This window comes from Carassius carassius, chromosome 2 (genome assembly GCF_963082965.1).
Source record: "Carassius carassius chromosome 2, fCarCar2.1, whole genome shotgun sequence".
Taxonomy (NCBI): Eukaryota; Metazoa; Chordata; class Actinopteri; order Cypriniformes; family Cyprinidae; genus Carassius; species Carassius carassius.
In genome coordinates, this window is record NC_081756.1 from 6,118,694 (window position 1) to 6,130,730 (window position 12,037).

A 12,037-nucleotide genomic window follows, 5' to 3' on the forward strand; every position below is an offset into this window, starting at 1 on the left:
AGCTGTTTGGGAATAGACAAGATCCCTAAAGTTGCAAAGACTAAAGTCCCAAACTCAAAGAGATAGTCTTAATAAACGTTAAGACTCATTCACCGCATCCTAAAATGCCTCATTTAAACATGCCCCCACGTCTACGTCACGATGTGGGAAGATTTGCATAACGGTGCCCAAATGTTCATGCAAAGAAAGAAGGCGTAACTTTGATTCTCGATGTTGCTGCAGGTGAAAACTAAACTACTTTGTTTGGCTTTCCAAAAGAGGGCACAACTAGAAATCAGCGTTTAAGTTGTATTTACAACACTGTTCCAGAACAGTTAAACCTTAATAATCCCCCCCAAAAAAACAAATATTTAGTGTGCAGCACATTTTAAGGAGGACTGTTTCCTGATCCTGGGAGAGAAGACTAAAATGTTGGCTGTTCTGATTCACAGTCTGTAAGTATGTTTATTTAAAGAATTTGCCACTGATGATTCAAACACGAGTTTTGAGCAGAGTAGAGTCCCAACTTGTTTCACTGATCACAAATACAGGCATGGTTTTATGTTTATGTGGCGCAATGCAACGCAACGCGTAAAAACACAGTATAAGTCATTACAATTCATAATTTTATCCCCACTTGATGCAACAAAAGGCTTGTTTGTAAAGGGTTTTATTATTTTTGTCTTGTCGCACTGGTTTTTTGATTAGGACACACATCACAGTATGTTAAGGGGCGTAACATTTCCGTCACACGATTGAGGTATTCGACCAATCACAATGCACTGGATAGCTGGCCAATCACAGCACACCTCGCTTTTCAGAACAATGAACTTTGTAAAAATTGATGCGTTTCAGAAAGGGGCATAGAGGAGAAACAATAATGTACAATATGTGGAAATAATTTTTTTTTTTTTTTTTATCTTAAACGGCATAAACTCATTGCATTACACCAAATACACAAAATAACGTTCTTTTTAGCAACATATATGACCCCTTTAAATAGCATCTTATGTTGCCACCTAGAGGGGCATAAAGATAATGGAAATCTCCCATATCAAAAAATATAGATTTAATTAAAAATATTGAAACATTTAAAAGAGATCTCAAAGGGATAGTTCACCCAAAAATTAACATTTATTGTTCTTTGCTTACCCCCAGGGCATTCATGATGTAGGTGACTTTGTTTTTTCAGTAGAACACAAACAAATATTTTTAACTCAAACCATTGCAGTCCGTCAGTCATATAATGGAAGTGAATGGGAGTCACAGCTTTGAGAGTCAAAGAAACATATAAAAACAAAACCGAATAAAACCCTGCGGCTCGTGATGATACACTGATGTGTTAAGACACAAAACGATTGGTCTGAGCTAGAAACTGAACACTATTTAAAGCAATTAAAGAAATTTTTTTAAATATTTTTTTTTACCTCTGATTTAACGCAATGTCTGAACTGATAAAACTGTCCTGTGCGCGTTCTCAACAGCCTGCGCGTGACGCATCTTCTTCTTGCTTTAAGGCAGATTGCAGACTTATAAGTGCATTACTACCACCTATCTCTCAAATGGACCATTGACACTCTATCTACAATTTCATTTAGGAGTGTCAATTTGAGAGATAGGTGGTGGTAATGCACTTATAAGTCTGTGATCCGTCATAAAGCAAGCAAGAAGAAGAAGTCGTGTCATGCGCCGGCTTGAGAACGCACTCAGGAGAGATCTGTTAGGACATTGTGGTGAATCAGAATCAGAATCATATATATATATATATATATATATATATATATATATATATATATATATATATATTAGGGGTGTAACGGTACGCAAATATCACGGTTCGGTACGTACCTCGGTTTTAAAGTCACGGTTCGGTTCATTTTCGGTACAGTAAGGGAAAAAAATGCAAACATTAAACTGCAGGTTGTTTATTACTATAAACTTTTTTTTAACAAATTGTTTACACTTTTTTAAATACTTTTTAATAAAATATATATGAAATAAAAAAAGAATAAGAAATAAAATACTGCTGCAAAGTTCTCCACTAAATAAAATACTCTCAGTCTCAAACCAATATCATATAATAAAATATAATGAAAAATATAAATAAATAACTGATGATTACAGTGCAGCTTTACCAATCCCAGCCTGCTCATATTTAAAAAAATTATATATAACTTTTCCAAAGTGTAAAGTGCAGCATCAACAGTTTCAGTTTTTAGACCTGCTCAGATTTCGTTATTGCGTTGGACCGATCAGAATTAAGAGCAAAGCTCTGTTTAAATGCCGACGGGAGCTGCGTTTCAATTACAATCGTTTTTTTCCTAGTTGTAGTGATGTTCACACTCACGTGATGCCTTTTGAAAACCTTAGGCCGGTGACACACTGGCATATTGCACCTGTCAAACATAGTCTATTTTGCCGTCAATACTGTTGACGGTGTCGTTTATCAGTAGGCTTTATATTTATGCTCAACATGAAGTATAGATATTGTTGTCATGAAGACAAGATCCTGGTCTGTCGGCGGTCTCCATGTCACCTACAGCAGCAGCAGCGCACCAGCTCCGCGTCAGGCACGATTCTGGTGTGTAAAGACACAGAAAACGCGAAGCAGCCGTCACGCAACTGACACGCAGCAGAAACACCACGCTCACACCACGCAGCCAGTGTGTCACCGGCCTTAAAATCAGCTGCAGGGCGGGATTTGCGCTGAACGCTGAGACTTCCGACACTTAATATGTTCGTTTGGAAACACGAAAACGTACCAATGTTCCTCAAACAAAATATTACATTCGGGCATTCGGTACACACGTGCACCGCACAGAAAGCCCTGTACAGAAACGGTCCGGTACGAATACACTTACCGTTACACCCCTAATATATATATATATATAAATAAATAAATACTGTTCAGTTTCTTTCACATATCGATTGTTTTGTGTGTTTACACATTAGTTTATCGTCACAAGCCGATAAATGTATGTATGTTTTATTGACTAAGTCGTGAATCACATTCACTTACAGTATAAGACTGATAGACTGCAACGGTTTGAGTTAGAAATCTTTTTTTGTGTTCTACTGAAGAAACAAAGTAGCCTACATCTTGGATGCCCTGGGGGTAAGCAGATAAACATCAAATTTTCATTTTTGGGTGAACTATCCCTTTAAGAGTTTGAAGACATATAGCTAAACTCTCAACTACACTGTTAAGTTTTAAGTATACAACCCTTAAAGGGGTCCTATTATACTTTTTCACTTTTTCAACTTTAGTTAGTCTGTAATGTTGCTGTTTGAGCATAAAAAGATCTGCTAAGTTACAAAGTTCAACGTCCACTTCAAAAGGAGATATTTTATTTAACATAAAATCACTTTTCAAAAACTACAACAAACGAACGACTCGTTTGGACTACAACGCTTATTTTCCGGGATTTGTGATATCACAAAGATCGACGAATGGGAATGATCTTTGACATGCATCAAGATGTAAAGAATACCTACACATACAGCACAACAAGATGGGACTCTAGTTGCACTGTAAAACACGGAGCTATAAATACCCTTTACACAAGTCTGGTAAAGATCCTTATTGGCTAACAAATGGTTATTCATGTGGGAAAAGTTGCTGATCAAATTAAGTTGACGTCTGTTCCTCTGGTGTGAAAATGCATCTTTCTGCCAGTCATTTTTTGTTGTGAGTGCCACTTCTACTTCTGTCGCTGATTTGAGTTTCAATGTTTCCCTTGCTTCTTAGTGTGAACTGATCTATTGGTCAAGGCTTAGATATCATGAGGACATGGCAGTCGTTCTCAATGCCAGAATTCACTGGCACACTTTTGAGTTTAGATTTAGATTATTTACATTTGCACACAAATCTATTTGACTTGACTTTGAATTCATTTTTCTCCTCATGACTAATATGATTTACAAGATATAAGGCTTTTCAGCATGTAAAGCAAAACACATTTTCAAATAAAACAATTTTATATTTAAATTGATGTTTTTCAGGGAAATATGAACCAATTTGCATATCCTCATTCGTCATCGCTACATTTTGATGGGTTATATATACATTGAATTGTTTTTAATTGCTTTTAACTGGGTATATGTTGAAATGAAAATATAATTCTTTCACTGCCTACACTAAAATAAATTCATAAAACAATTTTCATTCAGAAATTGCTAGTAATGCACTGAATTAAATATTAAATTTTGAAGTAGACTTTAATTATAATTTTTTTTAAAAGTTAAAACCTATTCCAATAATCATTATTTTATTTATAACTTCTTATATATGCATACCTTTTTTCTTCCTAAAACATTTATGCATTTCCTGAGAATGAATGAGAATGGTATATTTCAGGTTCTCAGTATTGTGTGATTTTGCGAAGTAATAATGTTATGTTATGACGTCTCGTATATCTTGATTTGTGTGTGCTGCAAGAAAATTACAATCACATAAATCAGTTTTTAAAATCAATCTTTTTAGTTTGCATATTTCAAAGGCTCAGCGATTCCTTTCATCATCTGTTGAAAAAGAAACAATTTTTTGGTGAGTTTCGGGTCCTATTGTGTATTAGTGTCATTTCTTATATTTGTATTATTCTCACAGAGAGAAAGTGTTTCAGAGAGCGAGCGGGCGAGAGATTGTGTGCTCAGATCAGATGGCAGTTACTATTCCAGAAGCTGTGGCCATGTAGGGCAAAGACAATAAACTAGCAGAGGGACACCCAGGCCTCACAATGGCTTTATGTGTGTTTAAGTGTTCGGAAATATGTATATTTAGGCTTGTGTATATGCAGTTATATATCAACATTGGCTTCACTTACGAAAATGGTAATACTATGTTTTTTTTTTTTTTTGGACACGTTCAAAATACCAGGGTGCTGTTTAAAGTACCTTGGATTACCAGTTAAATTATGTGGAATATGAATAGGTTAATCATACAGTACCATAGTATAGCCATCTAAAACTACTAAGTACCCCAACAGTGCTTTTTGCAAGGCTTGAGTGTGATGTTAGGGTGATATTTTAAGAATAAGCTGTAATGTGGTCTCTGGTCTCTAAGGGATTGTGTGTGTGTGTGCGTGTGTGTGTGTGTGTGTCCATCTGCCAAATTCATTACTGAGGAGTCAGTTTAAGTGCGATGCTCCTTCAGCTGTCTGTAATGCAGGGAATTTGTAATATTTATCATTCATGTTCTTCTATAATTTAATTATAAATTTAATTACAGTTTATATACATCCATATATAGCAGTATAGAAATTAAATGTACCCTCCAAAAATTTCATTTTAACAAATCCGGAATTAATTGTGTTCAAGAAATAAAAAATCAATCAATCAATCAAATAACAATAATATTCATAAATTACATTCTTGATGTACAAGTGTTCACATTGTTATAGACTTGCTTTATGCTGATTGTTTTTTTCTGAACTTCAATCTCAACTTTAGATAACATTCTCTTCTCTAAATATACTTTTAAAATCATTAAGAGGCCGATTTCTGGAGTTAAATGCTCATGACAGTATTATGGTCTCATAGAGGATGCTGTAGATGAGGTTGCCATAGTAACTCACAAAGATGAACTTTTAAAGGAAACTCGTTTAGTAATGCGCACACACATACACATACACATACACACACACACACACACACACACACAAACACACACACACACACACACACACACACACACAGAGACTTTCTCACACTGAATCCTCAGCAGTCTTCAGTCACACTTCTGTGAACCCATTAATGAGTGCTGCTGCAGTCGATAAATGTCGAAATGTGAGATGTCAGGTCCTTGCATGCCTCGAGTGTGTGTGTGTGTGTGTTGGGTGACTGAAGGAGACAGCCATGTCATTCCTTTTAGATGATTTCAAATTTTCCATTACCATTAACATAATCAGCCCAGAGAACACTGATCAAAATGTATCAGGAACACTCAGTTATTCAGTGTTGTGAAGGGTTGCCAGATCTGAATAATAAAACTAGCTATGACCCCCAATCCTCATCAAAAATTTAAATATGCTACTCCCTTACCTAGAATGCGTATTTTACAATCACTGTCATGCATTACACCCCTAAACCCTAAACTTGAAAACCACTGTTTAGGCTCACAGTAAGCATAAAAACAGTCCTACCACTGAGTTTTTATAATTGGAAGAATATTAAATAGGGAAAATACCAGAATTTCAGCCAAATATAATTTGTGCAATATGCCAAACCTTTAACCAGCGGGAAATAAACAACTCAAGGCAACGATTTCTAAGTAGCCCAATTCTGCTGTAGAAAAAATATAGAATTGTTTAATATAAACAACTCAAATAGCGTGATGTACTGAATATAGAAACTCAAAGTATTTAACTTTAATTTTGCCTTTGAAATGTTGGTGGAACATGTATATATCACATTGTATTAGCAGTAGCACTTCATTCGCATAACGCTAGTTCAACGTCATAGTTACAATAGTAATCACATTACTTTTTCGGTGAATGCGACTGGCTAGCAAAGTTGTAAAAAATATGACAATTTTTCAACTTCTGCATGACACAGTGGACTCACAATTTAGTTCAGCAATGCATTTTGCCTGTGATTTGGCTAGTTTTGCCTTTGATAGGGCTAGTTTTGCTTGTTTTGCCTGTGATTTGCCTAATTTTCCTTGTGATTGGGCTAGTTTTGCTTGTTTTGCCTATGATTTGCCTAGTTTCACCTTTGATTGGGCTAGTTTTGCCTGCGATTAGGCTAGTTTTGCCTAGTTTTGCCTGTGATTAGGCTAGTTTTGCCTAGCTTTGCCTGTGATTGGGCTAGTTTTGCCTAGCTTTGCCTGTGATTGGGCTAGTCTTGCCTAGCTTTGCCTGCGATTGGGCTAGTCTTGCCTAGCTTTGCCTGTGATTGGGCTAGTTTTGCCTAGCTTTGCCTGCGATTGGGCTAGTTTTGCCTAGCTTTGCCTGTGATTGGGCTAGTTTTGCCTAGCTTTGCCTGTGATTAGGCTAGTTTTGCCTAGTTTTGCCTGCGATTGGGCTAGTTTTGCCTAGCTTTGCCTGTGATTAGGCTAGTTTTGCCTGTGATTGGGCTAGTTTTGCCTAGTTTTGCCTGTGATTGGGCTAGTTTTGCCTAGCTTTGCCTGTGATTGGGCTAGTGTTGCCTAGCTTTGCCTGTGATTAGGCTAGTTTTGCCTGTGATTAGGCTAGTTTTGCCTAGCTTTGCCTGTGATTGGGCTAGTTTTGCCTAGTTTTGCCTGTGATAGAGCTTGTTTTGACTGTGATTGGTGCTAGCTTTGCCTAGTTTTACCTGGGATTGGGCTAGTTTTGACTGTAATTGGTGCTACTTTTGCCAAGTTTTACCTGGGATTGGGCTAGTTTTGACTGTGATGGACTAGTTTTGCCTAGTTTTGTCTGTGATTGGGCTAGTTTTGTGTGTGGTTGGGCTAGATTTGCCTGTGATTGGTGCTAGTTTTGTCTGTGATTGGGCTAGTTTTGTGTGTGGTTGGGCTAGTTTTGCCTGTGATTGGTGCTAGTTTTGCCTGTGATTGGTGCTAGTTTTGTCTGTGATTGGGCTAGTTTTGTGTGTGGTTGGGCTAGTTTTGTCTGTGATTGGGCTAGTTTTGTCTGTGATTGGGCTAGTTTTGCCTGTAATTGGTGCTAGTTTTGTCTGTGATTGGGCTAGTTTTGATTAACAATTGAGCTGGTTTGTTACATGGACCTGGCAACTCTGCTGCCTAATGCATGTTTACAAAAAACAACAATTGAAAAGTAGTGCAGTAGAATACAAAAACACCTTAATTATAATGCCTCCCAAGTAGCTGTTCACACAGAATGTGTTTTTGCATTAGCCTCCAACTGCTCTTGTTTTCCACTATTAGTCTATGCATACATGGACGCCCGTGTTTCACCACTCTTCCACTAAAAACGCTGCCAAAGTGTAAAACTTCCTCGTAGCGTGTTAATGGCAACATAGCGGAAAAATACCAAAAATGGTGCTGAAACCTATATTTCATTAAATCCCAAAGTGTCAATAAAAACAAGACTGTGAAAATAGCTTAGTGTACTGAAAAGTATTATTTTATCCAATATTTGTGTGCACTAATATACACATTGCACTGTTATCTTAGCAACATGCTAATGGAAAAATCAGGCCTTGTCATCGGCCTCGGCCTCGTCATCGTTTCTCCTCCTCGGACAGTTACCTCCATCGAGCGAGTGAACGAGAGGAAGAACCAGCAGGACAATCAATGGCAGCCACCCAGACAAATGACAAGCTATTAATACAGCCCTAGCTTCTTTATTTACTCGCAGTTACCAGGGACTTTTTTCCAACTCGGTGATCATGCTTTGGTAAGGTGATAATTCATTCAAACTAGAGGCATTAGAACAAGCATACCTGCCTTGTGTGTGTGTTTGGCCTGACCTGTCCACTACATTCATGCAGACTTTATAAATGTGTTGTTCTGTATTTACACTGACCACAGTGTGGCACATGAGTGCATTATTAGGATTCTGAAAAGAACAGTTTGATCTAATGAACAGGTGAACCATTAATAACCTCACAGCTGAGCTCTATAAACAGGTGGCCTGCAGATCTCTCTCACATTAATTAATATTACTGAGCAACTAAACAGTTCTGTGGATTACTTGATTCTGATTGGTCCGTCAGATTCAAATATTCAAACGTGTATAAAGTCAGCTTTTATTTACAGGTATTTCTACATACATAATAAAACAACAGCCATCTAATTTATTTCCTAAATTGTTTAAATTCATGTTATGATCATCTGATTTTACATCATGCAGGCTTCTGATCATGGATTATGATTGAATATATCGGATACATTTACATGCACAACAAAATGCTGACAACTATCAAAAATCAGCTAATTGAGAAGCAATTTGCATTAATTTTTTAATCATTCCACTAACTGCTTCATTAGTGACATAATTTCTACAGTATATTATTTTTATTATTATTATTATTATTTCCACACCCCAAATAAGCCATGATGCAATGTGACACAACAAATTACATATGATTAGTAAACTGTTTATTATAATTGAAGTATATATATAATATTTTTAATTTAAATATATTTCATGTAGGCCTCTTTGAATATATTTTATATTATATATATTTTAATTATTAAACCAGTGTTGCAATAAAATTACACAAATGACACAAAATTGACACAACAAATTACAATGCTTCAGTTATAAAGTGTGTTCACACTAACTCGTGTAAGTTGTTCGGTGTCAGTGTGAATTGGAGATTTATGGTGACTTGTTGGAGGGGAACAGGGTGCTTCTTTAAATGCATCCCATCTAAAACAGTGACCGTAGAGGTCAGTCATAATTTGGTTTGAAAGGTCACCTATTAAAGGGCTTCCCCGGTCGTCCGGTGGGGGTTTGAAGAAGACAGACATCTCCTCTCACGCTGATAGCGCATTACCTCACGTTTAAAGATCGACCCCCACACACTCATGCCGGTAACAGGTGCACTCTGGGAAATTAATTTACTTAACAGAGTGGAAGTGGCAGCTGCATGCGCTCCCTGACGGCTGTTATCTAAAGACCCAGGGTTACATTATAGGCTGCATATTAGCGCTTATGTCTTTTGGTTCAAGACTAGGGATGGTTTTTGTTCTTGTTCAGACTTTATGGTCATTTAAAAGAAATCAGAAATCTCTCGGTGGGGATGAGCGGCTCCTTTGGAGTTGAAGCTCCTGTTGTGTCTCTTACTTTGCTCCTCAGGAATCCCTCTATCTCAGCTGTGTCTCGGGTGTCCTGTGACATCCACATTTAGACATTGTCACCCCTCCTCCATCAGCGCTTCCTTCCACTCTTCCTGCTCTGCCTCTTTTTGACCTTTCCATTTCCCCCGTTGTGTCTCAATCTGTCCATCTCCTCTTTATTTTGTCTCCTCTAAATGTTCCCGAAAGGCTCGCAGCGGTTCTTCTTAAAACTAAAGAGACTTTTGGAGCCTGACCTTCTTTTATATTCAGGGATCCCCAACTGTTTTTGTCCGCTGAACCCATTTAGCCTGAAATATTAACTTGAATTCCCCCTGAGATTTTAAGTTAATATTTAGATAATTTAGCAACACATTTGTATATTTAACACTCTGGTGTTATCGGTCTCATGACATGCAAGTAAACAAATAAAATATTTAATATTTTTAGTAAGTGTTTTATTTTGCTTGAAAAAGTACCTAGGAACAAAACACTGATCTGAAGAACCTGTAATGAGACAATAAGAAATGAGTCTTAATTAGAAGAGGGTTCTTTACAGAACATGAAAGAAAGAACCAATGACGTGTCTTTATTTTGTGTATTTCTCTCCATCAGATTTCCAGGTTCTGTCATTGCATCTCACCTGTTTTCTCTTTTCTTTTTTCTTTTTCTTTAGTCTCATCTTATCTCTCACACTCTCGTCTCTTCTTTGCCGGCTTGAATTATCTCTCGTCATCTCTTCTCATGTTGTGTCATCTCACTTTTCAGTGTACAAATGTTCTGATTTTGTTTTGTGTTTTTGTGAATGATGGAAATTTCCTATTTTTAATATCTTAAATGGAATTTCCAGTGGGTTAGGTTTAAATTTCTCATTTAGATTAAATTTCTAGATTTGCACTTTTTCCAACTTCTTGCTTGGACAGACAAAATCTGGAAGGCTGATGGGTTTGGTTTTTGTGGAGGATGAAAACCTCTTTTTAGTGGGTTATACAATTAGTTTTTGTTTGTTAATGCGTTTTTAATGGTGAAATAATGGTCTCTCATTTCCTTTGTGTTCTTGTCACATCTCCTTCTTCTCTTTCCTTCTTCTTAACTTTATCATTTCTTCTCTTCTTTCTCATCTCATCTCATCTTTCTTTCTTTTTGGACTCATGTGTCATTCTTTTCTCTGAACTCTCATTATCTATTCTGTTCTTTTCTAATCTCTTCTATTTTACTCTCAACTTTCATTATCTAATTTCTTCTCTTTTATACACCTCTCTTCTCTCCTCTCTCTGCTTGTATTATCTCTTCTCCTCTGTTGTTGTCTCATCTTTCATTTCGCCTTTTTTCCTTGTCTCATTTTAGCTCTTCTCATTTGGTCTCATCTTTCATTTTCTCTTCTCTTCTCACCTCTGTAGTTTTCTTCTCATTTGGTCTCATCTCTCTTTCCCGTGTCTTTCCTCTCCGTCTCTCTATATTTGCGTCCCACCCACTCGGCCCTACAGTGACCCCTGGCTTCCATCTGTGTGTTCAATCCTCCCTCCTTCTCTTTTTCAACCTCTCCATCCATGTCTCTCTCATCAGGAACTCCTACATGTGCTGTTGTTCATCACTCCTCCTCCTCTTTCATACTTTAATCTGCCTCTCTGCACTCACAGACACTTATTTGCATCCTGCAGCTTTGCCCCCTAACACCCACATCACTGGCACACACTGCATCTTCTTGGCATCGCACACGCTGGAAGTGAGGGATATTTATAAGATCTCTGAATTGTAATCATCTCTGGAAACCTGCAGAAACACGCTGTACTGTGCAAATTAAAGCACGGACTATTTTGTTCGCATTTGCACTATTAAGATGAATAAAACTTTAAAATATCATATTACGGTATTCCTTTTCTAAAGAACAGAATGGTCACAAACATAAGTTCACACAGAATGGCAATGGAATGAACACAAGGAAAACAAGTTTATTAAAAGTTGAACTTTTAACTTGTAAAAGTAGTTTTTACGTTGTAACATAATAGTGAATCTGAATATGTTTTTAGCTACTGGAAGGATAAAAATAAAAGTAATTATGACTTTTTTTCTCACAATTCTGACTTTCGTTTCCTCGGAAGTCTGAGAAAAAGTTTGAGAGATATAAATTTACAATTGCAATAAACTCGCAATTGCTCAAAACTTTTTTTATTTATTCTGTAACAGAGATGTAAACTCAGAATTCTGACTTTTTTGTTCTCTGAATTTTTAGTTTATATTTTGCAATTCATAATTATTTTTTTCTGACAGAATAAAAAAGTAATTTTAACTTTTGTCTCACGATTCTGAGTTTTTTTGTGTGACACTTTTACTCTTTTT

General features: G+C 36.7%; 1 protein-coding gene across 1 annotated transcript in view; it reads left to right on the plus strand.

Annotated features, from left to right (window-relative positions):
• The window catches only part of actn3b (actinin alpha 3b), a 33,392-nt gene that overhangs the window by 2,228 nt on the left and 19,127 nt on the right, over positions 1 to 12,037 (plus strand). The window lies entirely within an intron of this gene.